Below are 25,002 nucleotides of genomic sequence, written 5' to 3'. Positions count from 1 at the left end.
ATGGCTGAAAACTTCCCTAATCTGGAGAAGGAAATCGATATCTAGATCCAGGAAACACAGAGATCCCCCCCCCCCAAAAAAAAAATCAACCCAAGACACAGGGTAATTAAGATGGCAAAAATGATAAAGAAAAGATTTTAAAAGCAGCGAGAGAAAAGAAGACAGTTACATACAAGAGAACTCTCTCAATTTTATCAGCAGATTTCTTAGTGCTTTACAGGCCAGAAGAGAGTGGCAGAATATATTCAAAGTGCTGTAAAGGAAAAATGGGCAGCTGAGAATACTCTATCCAGCAAGGCAACCATGCAGAATGGAAGAGATAAAGAGTTCCTGAAAAAAAAAAAAAATGTTTCTCAGACAAACAAAAACTAAGGTTCACGACCACTGAACCGTCCCTTTAAGAAATATTACAGAGGACTCATTAAATGGAAAGGAAAGAATGTAAGTGAAGGTATGAAAAGTAAAAAAAGAGAAGAGTGAAAATAAGTATTTCTGTAAAATTTAGACAAGGAATACATAAAATAAAAGGAAGCAAAATACAACACCATATACCTAAATCATGAAGAGGACAGGAGTCAAGAATGGTTCAAACTTAAATGACCATCGACTTAACATAGACTGCTCTGTGCAAATGTTATATATAAACCTAATGGTAATCACAAGTCAAAAAGCACTAACAATATGCAAAGAATAGAGAAAGAAACCAAAATACATTACTAAAGAAAGCCAACAAACCCTGAAAGAAAGTGAGAAGGATCAGAGAAAACTATAGAAACAACCACAAAACAAGTAACAAAATGGTAATAAATACATGTCTATCAACAATTACTTTGAATATAAATGGACTAAAATCTCCAATCAAAAGACATAGAATAGGGGTGCCTGGTTAAGCGCCAACTTCGGCTCGGGTCATGGTCTCCCGATTCGTGAGTTTGAGTCTGGCATTGGGCTCTGTGCTGACGGCTCGAAGCCTGGAGCCCGCTTCAGATTCTGTGTCTCCCTCCATCTCTGCCCCTCCCCTATTCATGCCCTGTCTCTCTCACTCAAAAATAAATAAAAACATTTAAAAAATTTTTTTAGTATTAAAAAAAGCACAGAGTGACAGAATGGATTAAAAAAAAAAAACCCAAGACTCACCTATACGCTGCCTACAAGAGATTCATTTCAGACCTAAAGACATCTGCAGATTGAAAGTGAGGGGTTGGAGAATATTTATCATGTGAATGGATATCAAAAGAAAGCTGGAGTGGCAACATTTACATTGGACAAAATAGGCTTTAAAACAAAGACTGTAACAAGAGACAAAGAAGGACAATTTTAATTGGACAATCCAACAAGAAGATATAACAATTATAGGTATTTATATACCCAAACTGGGAGCACCCAAATACATGAACAGTTAATAACAAACATAAAGGAAATGATGAATAATAATACAATAATAGTAGGGGAAGTTAACACCCCACTTGTATCAATGAACATATTATCCAAAAAGAAAATCCACAAGGAAATAGTGACTTTGAAGGACAGACTCACTGGAACAGAGGGATTTAACAGATATACTCAGAACATTCCATCTTAAGACAGCAGAATACACATTCCTTTCAAGTTCACACAGAAAATTCTCCAGAATAGATCACATATTAGGCCACAAAACAAGTCTCGACAAATTAAAAAAGATCGAAATAATACCATGAATTTTTTCTGACCACAATGCTATGAATCTGGAAATCAATCACAAGAAGAAATCTGGAAGGACCACAAATACACAGAGGGTAAATAACATGGCACTAAACAATGAATGGGTCAACCGAAAAATCAAAGAAGAAATACAAAATTACATGGAAACAATGCTATTGCAAACACAACAGTCCAAAATCTTTGAGATGTAGCAAAAATGGTTCTAATAGGGAAATTGACAGCAATACAGGCCAATCTCAAGAAGCAAGAAAGATCTCAAATAAGCAACCTAACATTACACCTAGAAGAGCTAGAAAAAAAAAAAAAAAGAACAAACGAAACCCCAAACCCACAAAAGGATGGAAATAATAAAGATAAGAGTAAAAATAAATGATACAGGAACTAAAATGTCAATAGAACAATCAATGAAACCAAGAATTGGTTCTTTGAAAAAATCTATAAAATTAATAAACTTCTAGCCAAACTCATCAAAAAAAAAAAAAGAAGAGAGAAAGAGAACCCAAATAAACAAAATCACAAATGAAAGAGGAGAAATAACAACTGACACCACAGAAACACAAAGGATTATAAGAGAATATTATGAAAAATTATGTGCCAACAAATTGGATAACTGGAAGAAATGGATAAGTTTCTAGAAACATATAATCTACCAAAACAGAAGCAGGAAGAAATAGAAAATTCAAACAGACTAATTACCAGCAATGGAATTGAATCAGTAATCAAAAAACTCCCAACAAACAAAAGTCTAGGATCAGATGGCTTCACATGCAAATTCTAACCAAACATTTAAAGAAGACTTAATACCAATTCTTCTCAAACTATTCCAAAAAACAGAAAAGGAAAGAAAACTTCCAAACTCATTCTATGAAGCCAGCATTACCCTGATACCAAAACCAGATAAATACATCACAACAAAAGAGAACTATAGGCCAATATCTCTGATGAACACAGATACAAAAATCCTCAACAAGGTACTAGTAATAACTGAATCCAACAATACGTTAAAAAAAAATCATACACCACGATCAAGTGGGATTTAGTCCCAGAACGCAAAAGTGGTTCAATATTCACAAACCAGTCAACGTGATATATCACATCAATGAGAGAAATATGACCATTTCAATAGATGCAAACAAAGCATTTGACAAAGTACAGAATCCACTCGGGATAAAAACCCTCAACAAAGTAGGTCTAGAGGAAACATACCTCAAGACAATAAAGGCCATCCATGAAAAACCCACAGCAAACATCATCTTCAATGGGGAAAAACTGAATGCTTTCTCTCCCAAGGTCAGGAACGAGACAAGGATGTCCACTCTCACCACCTTTATTCAATATAGTACTGGTATTCCTAGCCATAGCAATCAGACAAGAAAAAGAAAGAAAAGGCATCTGAATTGGTAAGGTAGAAGTAAAACTTTCACTGTTTGCAGACGACATGATTCCGTATATAGGAAACCCTAAAGATTCCACTAAAAAACTACTAGAACTGATAAATGAATTCACTAAAGTCATGGGATATAAAATCAATGTTCAGAAATCTGTTGCATTCCTATATACTAATAATGAAGTAGCAGAAAGAAAAATTAAGAAAACAACCCCATTTACAATGGAAATTATAAAATCCCACTTACAATGGAAAGATATTCCATGCTCATAGATTGGAGGAACAAATATTGTTAAAATGTCTATACTACCCAAAGGAATCTACAGATTTAACTCAATCCCTATCAAAATGCCAACAGCATGTCTCACAGAACTAGAACAAACAATCTTAAAATATGTATGGAACCACAAAAGACACCCAAATAGCCAAAGCAATCTTGAAAAACAAAAACAAAAACAAAAACAAAACTGGAGGAATCATAATTCTAGACTTCAAGTTATATTGTAAAGCTACTACTATACTTCAAGTTATATTACAAAGTTACAAAATTACTCCTACAAAGTAGTAATCAAAACAGTGTGGTACTGGGAATAGACACATAGATCAATAGAACAGAATAGGAAACGCAGAAACAAATACACAATTATATGGTCAATATTGAACAAAGGAGGAACAAATATACAATGGGAAGAAGACATTATCTTAAATAAATGGTGTTAGGAAAACTGGACAGCAACATGCAAAAGAATGAAACTGGACCACTTTCTTTTACCATACACAAAAAACAAACTCAAAATGGATTAAAGACCTAAATGTGAGACCTGAAATCACAAAAATCCTAGAAGAGAGCACAGGCAGTAATTTCTCTGACATCAGCTGTAGCAACATTTTTCTAGATATGTCTCCCAAGGCAAGGGAAATAAAAGCAAAAATAAACTATTGGGACTACATCAAAATAAAAAACTTCCACACAGCAAAGGAAACAACCAACAAAACTAAAAGGCAACCTAAGGAATGGGAGAAGATATTACCCCACGACATATCTGATAAAGGGTTAGTATCTGAAATATATAAACAACTTGTGCAACTCAACACCCAAAAAAACAAATAATCCAATTAAAAATGGGAAGAAAACATGAACAGACATTTCTCCAAAGAAGACATCTGGGTGGCCAACAGACACATGAAAAGATGCTTAATATCACTGATCATCAGGAAAATGCAAATCAAAACTATGATTAGAGATAAGCTAGCACCTCACACCTGTCATAATGGATAAAAGCAAAAACACAAGAAACAACAAGCGTTGGTGAGGATGTGGAGAGAAAGGAACCCTCTTGCACCATAGGGGGGAATGCAAACTGGGGCAGTCATTGTGGAAAACAGTATGGAGGTTCCTCAAAAGTTAAAAACAGAGCTACCCTATGATTCAGGAATTGCAGTCCTGGAATATTTACCCCCCAAATACAAAACCATTAATTCAAAGGAATATATGTACCCTTCTGTTTATTGCTGCATTATCTAGAACTGCCGAATTATGGAAGCAGCCCAAGTGTCCATCGATAGATGAATGTGCTAAGGCAGATGAGGCACAGTGCACGGGAGGTGAGGGTCTTGGGGAAAGACCCAGAACACCTACAAGTAGAGTCTGTGACCCCATTTTATGTGTGGGTACACGAAAGAGACTGGCATGGGCTGGGCTGACTAATCATGCCAGGGCATGAAGGACAACAACATCTATCTGAGTTGTTACTATGTAGACACTTATCAAGCCAGGGCAAAAAGGACAGTCATCTTTAAAAAATAAAACTGGGGGCACCTGGGTGGCTCAGTCGGTTAAGCATGTGACTTCAGCTCAGGTCATGATCTCACAATTTGTGGGTTCGAGCCCTGCATCGGGCTATATGCTGACAGCTCGGAGCCTGAAGCCTGCTTCAGATTCTGTGTCTCCCTCTCTCTCTGCCCCTTCCCTGTTTGTTCTCTCTCTCTCTCTCTCTCTCTCTCTCTCTCTCTCTCTCAAAAATAAACATTAAAAAAATAATAATAAAACTAAAAATAAAATCACACAAAATGAACCTACTGAACTCTTAGAATGATCCAGACACTGTTCTAAAACATTACATGAGTTGCCTCATTTACTACTTGGTAATTTTTTGAAGACGCGCTCTTCCTATCCCCATTCTATATTTGAATTAAAAAGGAAAAGAAGAGTTATTGAAAAGTGAAACAAATAGCCAAAGGTTATACTGCCAATAAGAAACCAAACATCTGTCCCTTGCTGGAAGTTGCCTGATATTCTTAGAGGAACAGTGAAATCGTGCGTACAAAGCAGTAAAAATCACAAAGCTAAGACGAAATCAGATATTTAGACTCAGGGTAGCAGGATGGCGGTCACCGAGTCATCTGGTCCAAACCCGTCATAATAGATGAGTGAGTTACGGTACTTGCCTAAGGTCATGGCCATGGAGTCTGGAAACACTGGTCCATATCTGGTCCTTTGCTCCTTTGTGGGCATACAGGGAGGTTATGCTCTCTGGCCCCCTGGCAGTCACTGATCCTTGGGCCGTGAGTGGCAATGATATGTGTCACTTGCAGGTTGAAGTATTTGATGCGGAGGCATTAGAGGGGGTGTGGGTTCTCTATGATCTCTCTTCCTCTGCTCTGGTGACCCTGATAAGTGCCTGTCCCAGATGATAGGCTACCCGATCCCTGAGTCACCACTTGGAAGAAATCTCCTTCAGAGACTAATCAGACCAGGAGTGCGCTTTGCATAAGCAAGAGATAAATGCTTATGTGTTAAGCAACGATTTTACCACAGCAAGCCCCCCCACCCATCCTGATTAACATAGCCTCCTAATTAACACCAGTTAATGAAGAAGACTCCTGAGCTCAATTATAAATCTTCTTTAACATTTCTTTCATTAACATTTCCAATAAATGCCACAAATAAAAAGGTTTTACTCCTAGATAACCACATACAGCTAAATTAAATGTGACCCCTATCTTACACCATTCACAACAATTAACTCAAAATGGCTTAAAGACTTAAACATAAGGGGTGCCTGGGTGGCTCAGTTGGTTAAGCATCTGACTTCGGCTCAGGTCATGATCTCACAGCTTGTCAGGCTCTGTGCTGACAGCTCAGAGCCTGGAGCCTGCTTCGGATTCTGTGTCTCCCTCTCTCTCTACCCCTCCTCTGTTCGTTCTCGCTCTCTCTCTCAAAAATAAACATTAAAAACATATGTTTTAATTAAAAAAGAGAAAAGACTTAAACATAAGACCTGAAACCATAAAACTCCTAGAAGAAAGGACCCTGGCAATGATGTTTTGGACAGGACACAAAAAGCCCAGGCACCAAAAGCAGAAATCACAAGTGGGATGACATCAGACTAAAGCCTCGGTACAACAAAGGAAACCACTAACAAAATGAAAAGGCAACCTACAGAATGGGAGAGAATATTTGTACACCATATGTGAGAGAAGGGATTAATGTCCAAAATATGTAAAGAACTCATATAACTCACTAACAAAAAAAACAGACGACCAACTTAAAAATGGGCAGAAGGGGGGCACCTGAGTGACTCTGTTCATTGAGCGTCTGACTCTTGGTTTCAGCTCAGGTCACGATCTCACAGTTCACGAGATCAAGCCCCACATCAGGCTCTGTGCCGACAGTGTGGAGCCTGCTTGGGATTCTCTCTCTCCCTCTTTTTCTGCCCCTCCCCTGCTTGTGCTCTCTTTCTCTCTCTCTCAAGAATAAATAAACTAAAAAAAATTTTTTTTTAACGTGTATTCATTCTTGAGAGAGAGAGAGAGACAGAGTGCAAGTGGGGGAGGGGTGGAGAGAGAGGGAGACACAGAATCCAAAGCAGGCTCCAGGCTCTGAGCTGTCAGCACAGAGTCCAACGCAGGGCTCAAACTCACGGACCGCGAGATCATGACCTGAGCCGAAATCAAGAGTCGGACACTTAACTAACTGAGCCACCCAGGTGCCCCTAAAAATTTTTTTAAATGGGCAGAGCTAGTGGACATTTTTTCCACAGAAGACATCCAAATGACAGGTAGATGAAGAGCTGTTCAATGTTGCATTTCAAAATATACTAAAATCTCTTTAATTCAGAGGTCACATTTCAGGCAGTGTCAACTCTAAAACATAGTTACAAATGGGAAATAAATATAAAAGGTCTCCAGATCACAGAAACTTATGAAATAAAGTCCGCATTTTAAACCATAGGAGAGGGGAGCCTGGGTGGCTCAGTCGGTTAAGCATCCAACTCCAGCTCAGGTCATAATCTTGTGGTTTCTGAGTTTGAGCCCTGTGTTGCGCTCCGAGCTGACAGTGCAGAGCCTGTTTCGGATTCTCTCTCCCTCTCTCTGTCTCTCAAAATAATAAATAAAAACTTAAAAAAATAAAAACTTTTTAAAAAATAAACCATAGGAGAGCCTCTTCGGCTCGTGCAGAGCCTGTTGACTTTTAATTTACATATAGTTCTAACCAAACATTCTTTTTCTTCCAATCACAGAAAATTGGAATACTCCAGGTTTCCAGAAGCAGGCACACAGGTGATAAGAGTGACAAGCAATTGGAAGACGTTCAAAAGAGAGGGGGTTCAGCCCAAGACAATGATCAGTGGCCAGAGGGACAGCCTGAGTCCTTTTCGTTTAAAATCTCTAGGACAGCAGGGAAATGCAAACCAGATTTGAAAACATTCCCTTCAAGATGTTTATTTTTTTCCCCTAAGTTTGGGGTTTAAAAGAAAGCACTCCCAAGTCTTAAAGCTATCGAAAATACAAAGAGAGACAGAGACAAAGAGAACTAGAGTAATCCATTTCGAAATACTCCCGGGATGTGAGGGAACTTTTTATTTTCTGCATCTTGCTTAACCGTATTAAAATTTGTCGCAACGGTCGTGTATTACCTCTGCGATCAAAAGGTATTGTCTTCAACAGATGGATACGGGATACGAAAACATCACGTCGGGTGAACGATTTTCCAAGTAGGCTGGAAAGGAGGTGTCAACTCTGCTAGTCTATTCTTGCCTATCCTTACTGAAGAACAACCACTACTAAAAATAGAGTTTCCGTTGCTTTTCTCAGCTCGACGAAGCAGAATGTGTCACTTCAGAGGCCATCTTGGTCCAACTCTTAAGTCGGTTGCCCGATCCCATGGGGCGTTTAGAAATATTGAGGCACCAACTTACTTAGGCGAGTTCTACCTGCTTTTTCATTTCACTAATGGGAGAACAGGCTGAGCTGCCTTTCATGCCCTCACAAGCTGAACTTTGGATGCACCACAAGAGACAAAGTTTCTTCTGAATTGGATGATTAAGGTGGTGTTTACATAAAAGAACTGATACAGCCAAGTGGCACAGAGCTGTGACCAAGTTGCTGAGCCTGTTGTGTCACAAATGAGTCCAAAGGTAAAGGCATCGTTGAAGAGGAGCGTGTTTTGCGTTCCAGTGTGTTAAGTCCAGAGTTGATATGTTCAAAAGATTTAACTACAGATTCAGCCTAGGCAACGACCAATTGGAGCAGATGCCAGAGTAAACAGCTGGTCTACCTGTACCAGTGCCTTCCTGAACATCAATGAGTTATAAGCCTTAGAAGTAGAATAAGTAATCATCCGACCAAAAGTAAATAGATAAAGTTCTGCAGTCCACCCTGAAAGAGACAGACCACAGATAGCAGGTTGTACATAGACCCTTGTGAGCACCATTAAAGGGGAAAAACATAGGGGCACCTTGGGTGGCTCCGTCGGTTAAGCGTCTGGCTTCGGCTCAGGCCATGATCTTGAGTTCACGAGTTTGAGCCCCGCGTGGGGCTCTGTGCTGACAGCTCAGAGCCCGGAGCCCGCTTCGGATTCTCTGTCTCCCTCTCTCTCTGCCCTTGCCCCACTCACGCTCTGTCTCCCTCTCTTTCAAAAATAAACACACATTTAAAAAACAACATTATGAAGGGGAAAAACATCAGAAAACTGGCACGATCCTCCTGACCGGCCTGCTGTCCCTGCTGGGTAACTCTTTCTCTGCAGTTCCTGCCATAATGAAACTGAATTGTGAGATGAAAGAAAATGCCTTGCTCTAGTTTCGGCAGGTTGTAAGCCAAATTATCCCTGAAAACCCTTTGGAGGGAGAAAAAAATTCAATTAGTAGAGGAGAAAGATGAGATATGAGCAACACTTAAAATCTCGCCTGGGGAGAGAGAATCTGTCTCCATCACACCCATGCTACAGGCAGAAGGAGGCGAGGGGACCCAGTTATCAGCATCTCTCGTAAGTGCTCAGGGTTTCACAGCAGGTAAACCACGGAGAGAAAGCCACGGACGCAGCACAAGTGCAGACATGATGACAAATGACAATGTGTATCGAGAAGCCGACAGGCAGGGATCACTGAGGATTGTCACAGCCAGAAGAGTGTGCTCATCTAAAGGGGAGTCCCCACTCACTGGTGCCATGAGGAAACGAAGGCCCAAGGTTGATGGATTTTTTTTTTTGGTGGAAAGTTAGTAATATGGGGCTTACCTTAAATTTCTTGATTTTCAAAATGTAGGCAAACCATTACAAAAAAATTTTTTAATGTTTATTTTCAAGAGAGAGAGAGAGAGAGAGAGAGAGAGAGAGGGAGGGGCAGAGAAGGAGGGAGACGCAGAATCCGAAGCAGGCTCCAGGTTTCAAGCTGCCGGCACAGAGCCCGACGCAGGGCTCAAACCCACAAACCGGGAGAGCATGACCTGAGCCAGTGGGACGCTTAACCGACTGAGCCACCCAGGCGCCCGTAGGCAAACCATTTTTTAAAAAAAATACCTCACTACTTACACTATGTGAGACGAATTGAACATATGCAGGCTTGTTACAGCCTCTGATTTAATCCATTGCTTCCCTCGTTTAAATATATTCCTTGAGAGGCGCCTGGGGGCTCAGTCGGTTACGCTTCTAATTGGCTCAGGTCATGATCTCGCGGTTCGTGGGTTCGAGCCTTGCGTCAAGCTCTGTGCCGACAGCTCAGGGCCTGGAGCCTGCTTCGGATTCCGTGTGTGTGTCTCTCTCTGTCCCTCCCCTGGACCTGCCAGTTTAAGGATGGCCTGTGCCAGATGGCTCATCTCTGTTCCATGCGGTCTCTCATTCTCCTGCAAGCTGGCCCAGGTTTGTTTGTGTGGCAGCTAGGCAACTGTCCAAGAAAACGAGTGGAAACCTGCAAGTCTTTGAGGGCCAGGCTCAGAACTGGCGCCTTGTAACCTCTGCTACCTTGTACTGCCCAAAGCACGTTGCGGGGCCGGCCCAGATTCAGGGGGAGGAGAAATGGTCTCCACGTCTCATGCTGCAGAAGGTGTGGGTTCAGGGAGGGGTGGAGGACTGTGGTCATCCGGGCCATCGACTTCACCTGATAAGGAGGCACATGCAAAGTTGCCTTCTGGGAAACTCCGGGTCGTCTGCTGTTTTGAGAGCAGAGAAGGCAAAGGGGGGACACCGAGGAAAGATGGGACAAGGGTGGCGAGAAGAGGCCAGTTCATGGAGGTCCTACCAGGTATGTGGCCCAGTGAAATACAAAGATGTTTTAAATCATTCTCTTGGATTTTGCAGGGAATACAAGACAGATGCCAAGTAAACATAATGCAAGGTTGAACGTAAGCATCTTACATAAGATGCTCTGGGGGCTTGCAGAAAGGAGAGATCCTCTCTAGTTTGAAAAATCAAGGCGGGCTCATGAACAAGATGGAATTGAAGCCAAACTTTGAAGAAGAAACCAGATTTGGCCAGGGAGAGGTGTGGATGCTGGAGCGTCAGCGCAGGGGAAGGGAAGTCCCAAATATATACAACAGCAGACAGCGTGGTTTGGGTAAACTGAGGCAGCAGTCCTCAATCGTTTTCTCCCTTAACCTTCTGAAAGATGCTCTTCATATGTGACACTCCCACATCCGTACCCCAATATGTCAGAGTGAGGACAGGATACAGTGTTACGGAAGGTGGCCGGCACTCTGGATGTAACCCCACCCCCTGTCGCCCGCCGGTCCATTGTGACCCTGAGCCTGAGACCCACTGATGTAGGCTTTGTCAGGGGGCAACAAAATCTACAGCTGAGGGATAAGTTACTGGATGTTCTCAAATGTTCTCAAATGCCAGGTTGGGGAATCTTAACTGAGTGAACACAGGAAAGGGTCCCCGAATGTGTTTGAGTGAGATAAACATGTGAAGAGACCTGCATTTTTGCAAACATAAAGGAGAAGGTGGGGCTAACAGACAATGCTTATTTCCCATCCCCTGGCATGGCCAACATCACTAACTGACCACAGGACTTCTTGAGGCCCTCCAAATGTGTCCCTGCTTAGTGCTCTAATGCTGTAGAAGTTGGAGCTGAGACAGGCAGCCATTGAAGAGTTGAGACCCCATTTGGGGGGGAGGGGAAGCAGAGCTTAGGTGGTCTGTGGGGGTGACAGTGGGAACAGAAAGGAGGAAGATATCAGAGAAGCGTCGATTATCCCACTAGGAGTTGCCGCCAGGTCAACATGGGAAAAGGAGAAGAAGAGGGAAGACCAAGCATGAGTCCAATTTTTGAAGGGCGGGAGAGAATCATGGTGCCATGTGCCAAAAGAAGAAACTTGGGGAAATCAACTGATTGTGTGGTGGAGAAGGAAGTGGGCTCGGTGTGAGTTCTGGGTATAAACACAAGGCCCAAAAGCCATCAGGACGAGGGCTAAGGCCGACGCTCATAACTCTAACACCGAACCAAAACGTCACGAACATAGCGTTTCTTCCAAGCTTCCAGCAACATCGAAAGAGCGCGTCGAAAGAAACAACGCTTCTTGTTTCTTCTTGGACTATCACGACCTTGTTCGAGATTCCTGCTGGAACCCGGAAGACGGAGACAGGTGAAACATTGGTGGTGGAAGGGTTTGGTCTTTCTTTCGCGGGAGAAACAGCTGGAAAGAAGCACTCCTGTGTCCTGGCCGTGGCTGTGCGCGTCGAAACCCGAACTTCCCTGCTCCATTCTTCAGCCACTGCTTTGTGTCTGCAGGAAGCGCCGACTCAACGAAACGCGGAAAACTTGATCCAATTTGGACAGCCATTGTTCTGCGACGTCTGAATCGAGATCGTTTTTCATGCAACAAAAGTGGAGGCCCATGTTCCGAGGAGAGGAGCTAAATTTCTAGTCACGTACCTTGCAGGGAGATGGTAAACAATGGTGGCTTAAGAGGAAGGGTTCTAGGGGCGCCTGGGTGACTCAGTCGGTTAAGCGGCCGACTTCGGCTCAGGTCATGATTTCACGGTCCGTGAGTTCGAGCCCCGCATCGGGCTCTGTGCTGACAGCTCAGAGCCTGGAGCCTGTTTCAATTCTGTGTCTCCTTCTCTCTGACCCTCCCCCATTCATGCTCTGTCTCTATCTATCTCAAAAATAAATAAACGTTAAAAAAATTAAAAAAAAAAAGAGGAAAGGTTCTAGATCAAGATTTTTTTTTTTAGTATTTATTTTTGAGAGAGAGAGAAAAAGAGAGAGAGGAAATGAGTGGGGGAGGGGCAGAGGGAGAGGGAGACAGGATCTGAAGCAGGCTCCCTGCTCTGAGCTGTCCGCACAGAGCCCGACCTGGGGCTCGAACCCACGAACCGTGAGATCATGACCTGAGCTGAAGTTGGATGCTTAACTGACTGAGCCGCCCAGGCGCCCCTCTAGACGGAGATTTCTTGAGGTCAAATCCCAGCAATGCCCTCACTGGAAGAAGCCACTTAACTTGATACATCAATTTCCTCATCTTTGAATTGGAGAGAATACTCACAACTACCTCTTCCTGTGGTTGTGAGGGTTCACTAAGAAGTACGTGTCAGGCGGACTGGATGAGTAAATCTGCTTCACAGTGCCCTTTATTTGTTTAGCACAGACGCTTATTAAGTGCTCATGAATAATTCCTCTTATATGTCAGTTTCATCCACAGGGAGTTCTCATTTTCTAGATGGAGAGTTTCCTTTGGTTTTGCATCATCAGATGAGGAACTTCAAGGACCTATCAATGAATGAATGCTCCCAGAGAGGGAGCTCTCCAAAGTGCCCCCACTCTCTGAGAAGATCTAAAGTCATCTTGGCCACAGAGTTCATCTATGTGGGGTGCTGGTCATACTCAGTCTCCATGGCTGTGAGGTTAGGGAGACCCACTTCAACAAACAATCTTCCACCTTAGAGTTTGGAAAATTTCTTGTTCCTACTCGTATTAACCCAAATAGTAAATGAGCTGGAAAAGGATTAGAGTACTCTTAAACTTCAGCTGCAAAGTTGAATAAATTTGAAGAATTGATAAATTCTTCCCCTTATGAACATAGTAACATAAAGATGGGGTTATGTGTCTCCATCAACATAATTCAGGGGTCTGAACATCTAGAAAAAGTGATAGCATTCCCTGGAAAGGTGACCTGGCCAGAATGCTCCTCGTCTTCGAACTTGGAGAGTTTTGCCACTGAGTAAACCTGATCGTGGGTCTATCATGTGTTCTTTAACAACACAAGATAGTTTCTCCCAAAGGCAATTGTTTCCCTCTTAATGTCTTAAGGCAGCATCTCATCTCTTTGTCACAGAATTTTCTGTGACATGTCCTGGGAGCAGTGGGTTGCTACCCGTTTAACAACCGGCTCTCCAGGCACAGACAGCCCCGGCGTGTTGTGCTGGTGTGTACGTGAACGCTCCCGCCATGGTTGATTTCAGGCCCCCCGAGGAAAACACTGGAAGTATATACAGCTGGCGCCAACGCACCAACGTGAACTTTCCTTACCCCACCGTCGTCACGACACAAACCACCTTCTGAGCCCTGAATGAGACATTTCGTAAGCATAGTCTAAGATAACAATGCTGTCCCTGGAGCCAGGGAGGCAATGGGGAGCAGGAATTGAGACTGGATATTCCAGACGGCTGCCGAAACCATATCCAACGGGTACACACTGCTGTGTTCTGTATCACAAACACACTTTGCTGTTTTCCTTTCTGTTAGCGGCTCCTCCCAGACCAGGCCGGTCTGCAAGAGCAACAAAGACATGTGGGTAGCAGTGAAGAAAAACAATCCGGAAAACAGTCGCGGAAGATTCTCGGAGGGCCTCAGGGACCTCATTTCTTGGCAGGATCCTAAGAAGCTCATCAGCAGACATTCAAATTCTCCTTCACGGTCACCAGCGCTATTCTCTGCACCGCCCTCTTGTGGCCTCACCGCCTGCCAGAATCTAGTGACGATGACTAACCCCTGACCACCTTCTTCCTCCTTCTCGAGCGTCGTAAGGTCACTGAAGCTGTCCTCAGTGAGGTGTGAGGAGAAGCCTCATGACCATGGACACAACAGTTTCTGGTTTCCAGTGTTCTGGAGAAATTTGGGACGGATTCCCACGTGCTAGATGGGAAAGTTGGGGAGGGGGACTACTTAGAGTCACAGCCCAAGTGTCCCCCGCTGCAGGAGGTCTGGGTATCAGAGTTCTTTCCCTTTAGGGTGACCCTTGACATTCAAGTCCGGTGATAGGAAGTGGCTCTTCACCTCCTGTTTAAGAGTCTTGATCCTAAGACTGGATAACTCATTACCTCAAAGGTTTTATGAACATTTTTTTTTTTCAAACACACCCATTCCACCCTGGTTCTGCTAGAACTTCTGGAACCTGCCCTGAGAGACGACGGTCCGGATTAGCCTGGTTCCCTCTCAATGATGCATTTGCGCTAGAGATCTGATGAGCTCTCCATTTCTCTCATCTACCGTTGACCTTGGAGCGGGAGTAGAAAGAAGGGGCACTCCTTTCTGTGAGAGGAAGAGAAAGGAGGAGGAGGCCGGCGACATTCTCCCTGCAGAAGGCTTTGAAAGGTGCCCATTTGGAAGAACGTGTAAAACCAGCTACCGATGTCTGTTCTTTAGCCAATGAGACAAGCCTTCTAGGTGTCACCTCACATCACAAACGGTTTCCTTTTGGCAAAGGGGACGGGGTTGGGGGCCACGCCTCTCCTCAGCCTCCTACCGAGAATCCAGTGATCCCCCAGCTGGAGCTCATGGCTTAACCCATTTCTTCCTCTCACACTTTACACATTCCTCCATTCTGGTACCTACGGTTTCATGAGTGTCTCTCTCTCTCCACTGGAAGCTTTGGTGTCAGAGCCCATCCTATTTCTCTCTCTGTGACCAGCACCACATTTACACACAGGGTCCCAATTTTACAAACGAAGCAAGTGAGGCTCGAGGTATTTCGAAGAGCCCGTAAGTTACGCACGTGGGACTCGAATTCACATCCTTTTCACTCCAGCTGCAGTGACATCACCCTGATCATCAATGCCACAGATGTCAGTTACTGGTGGCTGATGTGGCCGTGACAAAACGGAGATGGGCTGAGGACTGAATCAACCACGCCTCTGCAATGTGGCCTCCGTAGAAACCCAAAGAGGACGGGCTTCTAGGGTCTAGGTTGGGAGACACGTGGAGATTCACTGCAATGGTGTCCCTGGAGAGGGCAGGGGGCTCTGGGCCCCTTCCTCATACCTGCCTGGCCCTATGTATCTTTCCTGTCTGGCTGTTCCTGAATTATACCCTTTTATAACAAACTGGTCATCTACCTTAAAAAGAATAAAACGATTAGAGATGGAATGAGATCCAAACAGGCTTTGCTTATGTCCCTCTATCCTTGGAAATTCCACCAAGTCCGAGTTTTTGAGGATAGTTCCAATCCACTCAGAACTTCAGACATTCTTCAACGGCTCGTATAAAGAAGAGTCATCCAAAAGGATGGGAAGGCCAGGATGACCAAGTTGAGCAGACTTATTACAAGAGGAGGGGAGGGGAAGGAAAAATTAGATACACAGAGGGAGACCACACCATAAGAGACTCTTAAATACGGACAACACACTGAGGGTTGCTGGGGGTGGGGGAAACGGGGGATGGGCATGGAGGATGGCACCTGTTGGGATGAACACCGGGGGTCGTATGTAAGCGATGAACCACAGGCATCTGCTCCCAGAGCCAAGACGACACCGTATGGTAGCTAAATTGACCATTCGACAACAACAACAACAGAACTGGGATTCGAAAACTTATCTCAGGTCACCCTACGTATCTGAGCCAGGAGGCCTCAGGCTGTGAGCCAGAAAAACACCACGTGTGAGATCCTGCAGCTTTGTGGTAAATCTGAAGAAGTTTGCTTCTGAAGACTAAGGATTCGAATCTCACTGTCGAAAACGGGGTAGGAAAGTGAGTTCCCGCCGCTTGACTTCCCCGATTCGGCAACACAACTCTTCAGACCGAATCCAGCTCTCTGAACGCGGATCTGAAGATTCACGGAAAAGGACAGCGAAAGGCCATCTTTCGAATTCCCCCTGTGATCGCGACATTCAAATGACCTGAGCGCACACAGCCCTGGAATGCACACAGAATTAAGAAAAGCCGCCTTTGCGAGGGAAACGCACGGGGAGAGGAAGCGTCTCTCCCCTCTCTCCCCCCCCCACCCGTCCCTTATTTTAATAAGTCGTATTATTCAGGAGGCTAATAAACATCTGTTTCTTCTCAGTGTCAAGGGAGCCTGTGTGCAAACGCCAGCAACCGTGGCTCTCTGTCCTCGGGGGAGAAAACAAAGCACCATCCATCCAAGCCCAGCTACGTACCTGCGGCGGCAGCTGGCTGTTCAGAGAGGCAGGCGGGTCCCCGTCGCGAGCCGAGTGCCAGGGCACTTGGGTGTCCCCGGCCCCTGCTCTCATGAGCACTGCCGCTTGCGGACTCCTGGAGGCTGAATGCGCCAGCCCGGGGAAGCCAAGGCTCTCCAACTTAACTACTTGTGTGCTGACTCACGCGCGGGCAGGACGCGCCCCAGCTGAGCCTGCTTGTGGAAAAACCCTGCCCGGGCCTCCCAAGGTCACACCTGGAGCCCGTCCCCAGGCACCCTGCACGGACACGGCGTGGGAAGGAGGCGTTCGTCTTCTCCGACATACCTGCCTCCCGCGTTTGATGTGGAAAAGGACACCCTTTCCTCCGCCGGGTCCCCTACGCCGCGCTGCGAGGAGACGTCGGGGGACAAATCCACCCAGAGACGTGGGGTAGGGTCACTGCCGGCGGAGGAGTCAGGCTCCTCGCAGAGGAGCCGCCTCGCTGGTCTGGAAAGGGTGTCACTGGAGAGACTGATTACACCCAACCGCCCTGGTAGCTCAGGGCAGCAAACGCAGCAGCGTCCACACTGTGCCCGGCCAAAAAACGGAGCATCGGCTGCCTGCAGTACAGCCTGCTTTAGACTGCGTGGTTTCTGGGGCCCCCGGCGGCGGGGGGGGGAATCCACTCTTCCAACCTTTGGGGCCCCGGTATCGGCAGCAGGGAAGAGAAGGCAAAGACCTCTGCGTCTGATCAGGCCCCTCAAGGGCACGACATCCCGTCCGTCCGTTGTCTCCGTGACAGGAAGCACAGGTGCCCAGGATTCTGAAACCCGGGGCCGCTTTCCTAGTTCTTGTTGGGCCGCCTCCTAGAAGCCGGAGGGGCGAAGCTTGCCTCCGAGCCCAGGGCAAAGCCCTGCTTTTCTTCAGGCGCAGCACAATCCACCCTGGGGCTCATGGAGAAGTTGGCTGCAAGGCAGGGAGGAGCGAGCGGCTGGGGATGGACCGTTGAAGGCGCCCGGAGACAGCCGGACAGCCGCGCGGGGGTCTGCGGCCCGACTGGGCCCAGGCCCCCTCGGCAGCCCCCTGCCTGGAGTGGCCGAGCCGCCCGCAGCGATGTCTCACCTCCTAACTGGGCCCCGAGGCTGCGGGGCCTCCTGCGCCTGAAGCGCATCTACCTGGGGGACCTGCGAGCTGACGCTCGGGGAGTCACGTGCGTCCTTGCACAGAGCACGGCCTGCAGGCTGAGTGTGTAATAAGACGGGCCGTGTAAGCAACGGCAGCAGTCAGTGTGCAGAACACTGTATACATGCCCTGTAGGGAGGGCTCCTGGCTCTCCCGCGACATCTGTGCTCCTCACTTCTTCCGGGCATCCTGTGCGATCTGGAGTGGCCATTCGCTGAGGTCCGGCCACTGGGGCGTGAGCGGAAGTGACAGGCACCAACGCCGGCCTTGGCCCCCCGCGTGCTTCTCCAGGCTCCCGCGCGGTCTAGGAGGGAGATGCCCGCAGTGACCCTGGATGTTGCAGGAAGAAGTAGGTAGAAAGCCTCCGTCAGCCTGAATGACCACACAGAGCTGCTGACCTTTGCGATTACTTTTAAATCATAGGTGGGGATGGATGCAAAGCCGAACACTTTCTTTCAAAATTCCCTTCAGGGTATGTGAGCAACACAGTTCAAACACAGCTTGTCTGCAGAGCAAAGGCTAGACTCCTTCACGGGGTGTTCAAACCCACCCAGCCCGAGGCCTCTGCCCCTGACCTGGCCTTTGACATTTTCCTGGTCATGCTGGGCACCTGGGCCTCTTTATGGCTCCTAAATGCACCTGTCCTATCCCATCCCTGCTCAAACTTTTATCCTCAAAATACCTTCTCACCTACTCCCCGGTTAACTGAGTCATACCTCCCTGAGTTCAAAAACAAGGCTGCAAGTTCTCTGACACTCCGTCCGTGGAATAGAGGGGATCTGTGTCATCCCCCCCACCCAAGACTCGGTGGGTTTATGACTGCCCGTGATGACAACAGAGGACATGGGATCTCTGCCGTGTGACTTCTGAGGCTGGGTCACAAAAGCCTTGTGTCAATTCTTCATTTCCTGGAGCACTTGCCCTTGGATCTGTTAAAATAACAAAATCCAACTGAGTCCGTTTTAAAGATCTTCCTGGCTTTATTCAATGATTCGCGTATTGGGCGGCACCCCAATACAGATAGGAAGGGGCTTCGAGGAGCTGTGCAAAATGGATGCCTTTGATAGGCAGCAGGGAGCAGGACAAGACAGTTATGCTGGGGGTGCGGGGGAGAAAGTAGATTGGTTATTGCAAGGTTACTTTCCTTTAGGGGAGGGCAGGGGTCTCTCAAGCAGATGATTTAACTAGTGCTGATTAGGTGATTCCCGATTGACCGGTTTAAGATTCCTTTCTTGGAGCGCCAAAAATGTAATTAAGTCTGAGTTTGGTGGTGTGGGGCTTAGCATAAGCGACTCCATTTTGGACCTGTTGTCTTGTCTTTAACAGAAGCCTGGGTCGCTTCTGGAGAAGCTTCTGAAGAAGTCTGGAAATCCTGAAGCTACTATGCAGCAGGGACCACACGTAGATGCTTTGGTCACAGTTCCGAACGGTCTCCTTTCAGCTACCCGCACGGAGGCGCCAGATAGACAAGTGAATCGGGGTCAGACTCCAAAGCAGTCCGTCCACCAGCAGGATCCAATGGAGGATCACCAACGCCACACGGAGGAGCAGTGTCTCCCGGCCAAGTTCTGCCCGGATTCCTGACCCACAAAACTATCAGCCACAATCAGACACCTGTCACTTTAAGCCACTACGCTTGGAGTAGTTTGGTATGAAGCAAACATAACTGGAACGCCCTTCTTCGGGGCCCAACACACGGTCTATATTTTTCCAGAAGCTTTATCTACCGTCCTCCCCATTTAGATCTCTGGGTTGTTCGATCCTTTAGAATTCTGGTCTTGGGTTATTTCTTTTTTAATTGGGAGTTGTCCAGTCGCTCTTTGTAGCACTTTACATAATAATGAGTGAACACGTTGATCAATAAGAATACTGAGCATGTAACACGAAGCCTCCTAGAACTGTGGGGTGGACGAGCAGGAGCTGGGGAAGGCAGGTGCTCTCCACCTGGTTTCGCTCTCTCTGGGCACCAGAATCTTGACCGTAATGATCAGGTGGTATTTATCCAACCCAATATTTATTCTCATGTATCTATTGAATGCCAACCGTCTGGCAACCATACTCTTTTGGACCCAAACAAAGCCCATCTTCTCATGAGATCCCCGTTCTACATGGAAGGAGACAACCAAAAAATAAATGTAATCTGTTAGGTCATGCGTGCGAAGAGGAAGAAGAAGAAGGCAGAATAAGAGGTGAGAGAATGTTGTTCTGTGTGATATAATCAAAGAAGTCCTCTGATAGCGTGACAGTCCAACAGACACCTGAAGGAAGTGGGAGAAAGAACGAGCCGTGTTTCTGCCCGAGGGGGCGCATTCCTGGGGAAGGGAAGGCCAGTGATACAGGTCTCCCCCGACGAGAGTGCGGTGGATGGGTTGAAGGAGGACAAACTGGCCTGGGTGGCCTGAGCCACGAGACCAAGACTGGAGCAGTGGTAACGGGGCCAAGGTGTGCGGAGTGGACCAGCAGGGGTGGCGGACGGGAAGGGCTCGAGGATGCTTGGCGGTGCGCTGACTTCAGTGAGAAGCAGTGAGACGCTGACGAGCAGAGCAGCCGCACGATCTGAGCCTTGGAAAGCTTTCTCGCGTACCTGTCACCCGGGTTCCTGGGTGACCACACGCTGCAGAGGGGCGGGTTGAGGAGCAGTGAGGCGGATGGAGAGGCTCCCGCCCACCCCCAAGCCAGAGGCTCGGACCAGGGGCTGGAGGCGGAGGTGACCGAAGCGGTCGGTCACAGTAAGGGTGTGTCGGAAGGTGGAGGCAACAGGATTTCCTGGCGGGCTGCGAAGGATGGGAGAGAAACAGGAGGCACGAGTGATTCCACAGCCTTCTAGGCTGGAGCACGGGGAGAGTGAGATTGGCTGGGAGCGATCCACTCTCTGCAGAGACACCAGGAGAAAATACATTGCAAAGCGTGATGGGTTTCCAAGTTGACAGTTACGGACTAGCTTTGGTGCGAATTAGGGTTGGAAATCAAAGAGGGAGGCTAAAGTCATGTAAAAAAATTTTTTTAAGTGCTTTATTTACTTTTGAGAGAGAGACAGAGAGGGAGAGAGCGAGCATGAGCGGGGGAGGGGCAGAGAGAAAGGGAGACACAGAATCCGAGGTAGGCTCCAGGCTTCGAGCTGTCAGCACAGAGCCTGACGCGGGGCTCCAACTCATGAACATGAAGATCATGACCGAGGAGAAGCTGGAAGATCAACCGACTGAGCCATCCAGGAGCCCCAGAGGCCAAAGCCATTTTTAAAGGGACTCGTTGAAAGAAAAATGCTAATTAATTAAATAATAGTACAAATGAGGGAAAACCATGCCAACCATGGCCTGACGGATGAACTTCAAAAATACTGGTATACAGTTTAATACCCAATTAATCTAAGTATCTTTATTTTTTTATGCTTTTGTTTGTTTATTTATTTTGAGAGAGCGAGAAAGCGGCAGAATCCCCAGGAGGGTCCGCACGGTCAGCGCAGAGCCCGTCGCGGGGCTCGAACTCACCAACCGTGAGATCATGACCTGAGCTGAAAGCAAGAGTCCGACGCTTAAGGGACGGAGCCACCCAGGCGCCCCTCGTTCAAGTACCTTTCAAGAGAAGAAGAGCCTGGGCCATTGACTCTCTTCTGACGCGTCCAAATTTTTACTCATCTACAGTTTGCTAAATGACTTCCAGCCTCCCATGACCCCCACTACCTTTTCATTTCCACGTGGGGTCCGACTGGGGCCGTGTGTCCTGTGCCAAAAACCAGAAACAGCAGCAGTAGCTTATTCTCCTCCTGTGTTCGGATGCACTGTCCGAAGTTTGCTCTCATCGCCGTGCTCACAATTAGACTGGTTTCGAGATGACAGTGCGCCCCCCGCACAGGCCACTTGCTGCCTTCATCCCGACGGGGGGCCGCGGGCCTGGAACCCAGAGTGGGGGGCGGGGGGGGGCATCTGGGTCTGCGGGGCTCCTGCGACACCGCTGACCTTCGGTGACCTTCGGTGCTTCGGCTGACAGGGCTGGGGGGGCAGCGACCCTTCCTGCTCAGGGCGGAAACCGGGAAGGCCTTATCCCGTGCCCCCCCGGAACTCGAGCCCCCTTCCTGCCTGCAAGCCCTTCCCCTTCCGGCCCCAGAACAGCCCCAGCGCGTAGCTGCCGTTACTCTGATTCACGCACACCGTCCGCAGCAGGCGCAAGTAGCCCCACGTCCGGAGTGACGCAGCTTGTCTCCTGGCCTCTCGCGTTTCAGCCAGCCCAGCGGAGGCCGGGGCTGCTCTATTCCGTGGGGCTCCCCCAGCCACCCCCCCCCCCCGTGCCCCCAGGATGCTCGGAGGGAGACTCGGTGATGAGTTTTAACTAAAGCGACGGCTTCTGCTTGCAGAATGACAGGTGCAAGCCGCGCGGCGTTGGGAGAGAGACTATAGAGGAGAAATCCACGCGGCCGGAGTGGTGCCGGAGGAGGTGTGGGGTCGAAACAGCCCCGGGAGAGGACAGTAGGGCCTCTAATGGGGGAGTCTGCCTTCACTGTTGCGGGGGCATCCCTTAAGTGTTCGGTGGGATGCCCCGGTGAGCTCGGCGGGGCCTCCACTTGTCTTTGCACTTGTAAGTTTCATCATGCCCGATGTGGCCCATCTCCCGGGGCCGCCCTGGCGCGGGCCTTGCTGCTTCTCCAGCCGGAGGCCTGCGACGCGGATGTGTACGGTTTGCGAAGCTGATTCTGTATGCACTTTTCTGTACGTATGTCATCCTTCGGTAGAGTTTATAAAAAGATTTTTACTCCCCAAATTTTTCTAAAAGAACCTCTGATTCGGACGGACTTTTATAATAAGGAACCCTATGAACTCACAGAAGGAAAAAAATTTCCTAGGAGCAAGTCTGGTCATTTTCCTGTTGTTCCCTTCTATTATTTATTTTTTAAAGGTTTTTTTTTTTTTTTTTTTTTGGAATGTATTGATTTGTATTTAAAAGAAACTGTTGACAAAGATTCACTGGAAAGAATCTGAATAGGTGGGAAAACACAGCTAATACTGCTGAAACACTAAAATAATTCAAGGACATGTGGCTTATAGGTTTGGTCCTTGTAAAATTAAAATTAAAATTTTTTTTAACGTTTACTTACTTTTGGGAGAGACAGAGATGGAGAGAGAGGCAGAAAGAGAGGGAGACGCAGAATCTGAAGTGGGCTCCAGGCTCTGAGCTGTCAGCACAGAGCCTGACACAGGGCTCGAACCCACAAACCGTGAGATCATGACCTGAGCCAAAGTCGGGTGCTCAACCGACTGAGCCACCCAGGCGCCCCCATTTCTTAGAAAATCAACATACGTCTACTTTCTGACCCAGCAATCCCACACCTGGGTAGTATTTACCTACGAGAGATGAAAACATACAGACCTAAATACATGCACACACACAAGGAAAACGTATACAAGAATATTGTAAGCTGCTTTATTCATAACAGGCACAACTTTGAAACTGTCCAGGTATCAATCCAGAGGGGGGTGGATAAACACGCTGCTGTCCATTTATTCAGTGGAATACTTGTCACTGATAAAAAGGAAGGGATTATCCACATGCACGGCAACATGTATGACTGCAAACACATTACACAGAATGAAGTACACAGATGCAAAGAGTACACACACACACGGTGGGGCGAGGTGTGTGGTGGAAAATCAGGGTAGGTACGGTAGGTGTTTGCCTCTGGGAGTCATGGTGGGGTGGGGGGCTGGCCAAGATTGACGGGGAAGAGGCAGAAAGGCCACAGTAATCGTCTCTGTCACGATAGGTGTTTGCATAACATAGGTGCATGCATTTGTCAAAACAGCAAATATACACTTAAGATTTATGTATTTCTTCGCCTATACATTTTACCACCACCACAACAGCAACAAACAAAACCTGGGAACAAGTTTTGAATTTTAGTGAACACGGACGCTGAAGTATTTAGGGAGACGTGTCTGCAACTTACTTTGAAATGCATTCAGAAAATCAGGGTAATGGATAAGACCCATAGAGAGACAGGCAAATGGATTGATAGGTGATACAGCAAGTTAAGAAAATAACGGTAGAAGCCAGCCGGTGCCTAGCTGGGTTTCTCACTGTGGGATTCTTACGAAGTTAGCGTAGACTTAAAAACTTTCCGTAATAAAATATTTGTTACGGCTTGAAATACGCTGATGGGAATGCTAAATTTGCATACGTGTGTGTTTGTGTGAGTGTGACCCCTGAGATCTCACTCGCCACCCCGAGCGAGGGAACGACCGTTTGGGAAACAGAGGAGTCTGTGTTCTGTGGACCCAAGGCTCACCTGCCCTCCAGGCCCCGCCCCCAGCAGCTCTGGCCCCGCCCCCAGCGGCTCTGGTCCCGCCAGAGCTTTTCCTGCCTTCCTGGGCAGACTGGGCAGAGGGAGTGAGAAACCAGCGGGTCTCTCCAGTGAGCCCGCCTGCCTTTCCTGCTCTGACCTCCTTTAGCGGTAGGGAGATGGCCAGCAATTCCTCATTTTTTGTCAGATGAAAAAGAGCTGGACCGGGGCCCTCTTCATTCCCAAGAAGGAAATGGATTTCCCAGGGCTTGTGCAAATCCGCTGTGTTTGCTGATTTTAATTGATGATCAGACCCTGAACGTCCCAAGCCAGTTTTGACGGCCCGGATCCACAGGAAGCCAATTTGTCACAGCTTTCCAAGTGCGGCATGTGTGCAAGTGACATTTCAGATCCCTTCCCATCTAGTTTTGGTGACTTTTGTTTGAATTCACACTTGGCGAATGTTAATAGTATGTGGGGGTTATGTGTGCTGAATGCATTGACATTTTCCCTCCCGAAGGAAGTACCGTATTGCCATTTCTCTGCCACCCTCCCTCCCCCCCCCCCGCCGCAGCCCCGCAGCCCTTTCTTGCTGGTACCGAGGATTGCGCAAAAACAGGGAACAGGGCCTTCTGGCCGCGTTCCCTGCTTCGATCCCTCTGCTCAGGAACCCGGAGCCCCAGGGGAAACCTCAGCATCAGCCATTGGGCCCCAGGGTTTGGAGAGGCCAGGGCGAGCTGCAGGGCAGAGCTCAAGCCCTGGGGTCATCTGGTGTCCGCTGGTGAGCACAGGAATGTGCTCCCACGTCCGGGGCCGGCGACACTTCCCGGGCAGATGTGTGCACAGCTCCTCTTCAAGCTTTGCTTTATGTGCTCGCCCCCGGAG

The 25,002-nt window shown here is 47.3% G+C and overlaps 1 protein-coding gene across 3 annotated transcripts in view; it reads right to left on the bottom strand.

Moving 5' to 3' along the window:
* The window catches only part of ASAH2 (N-acylsphingosine amidohydrolase 2), a 100,435-nt gene that overhangs the window by 69,092 nt on the left and 6,341 nt on the right, over nucleotides 1-25,002 (bottom strand). For 2 of the 3 annotated variants that reach the window (XM_053206813.1, XM_027049918.2), the window contains exon 1: nucleotides 16,686-16,844. The exons of the other annotated variant lie outside the window; for it this stretch is intronic. The gene's annotated coding sequence lies outside the window, so the exon portion shown is untranslated. Of the gene's footprint in view, nucleotides 1-16,685; nucleotides 16,845-25,002 lie in introns of those variants that run through there. 3 annotated transcript variants of the gene reach the window in all.

Source organism: Acinonyx jubatus, chromosome D2, assembly GCF_027475565.1.
Source record: "Acinonyx jubatus isolate Ajub_Pintada_27869175 chromosome D2, VMU_Ajub_asm_v1.0, whole genome shotgun sequence".
NCBI classification, from domain to species: domain Eukaryota; kingdom Metazoa; phylum Chordata; class Mammalia; order Carnivora; family Felidae; genus Acinonyx; species Acinonyx jubatus.
The sequence above is the reverse complement of the archived record's forward strand: the minus strand, read 5'-3'. Positions and strand labels throughout refer to the sequence as shown.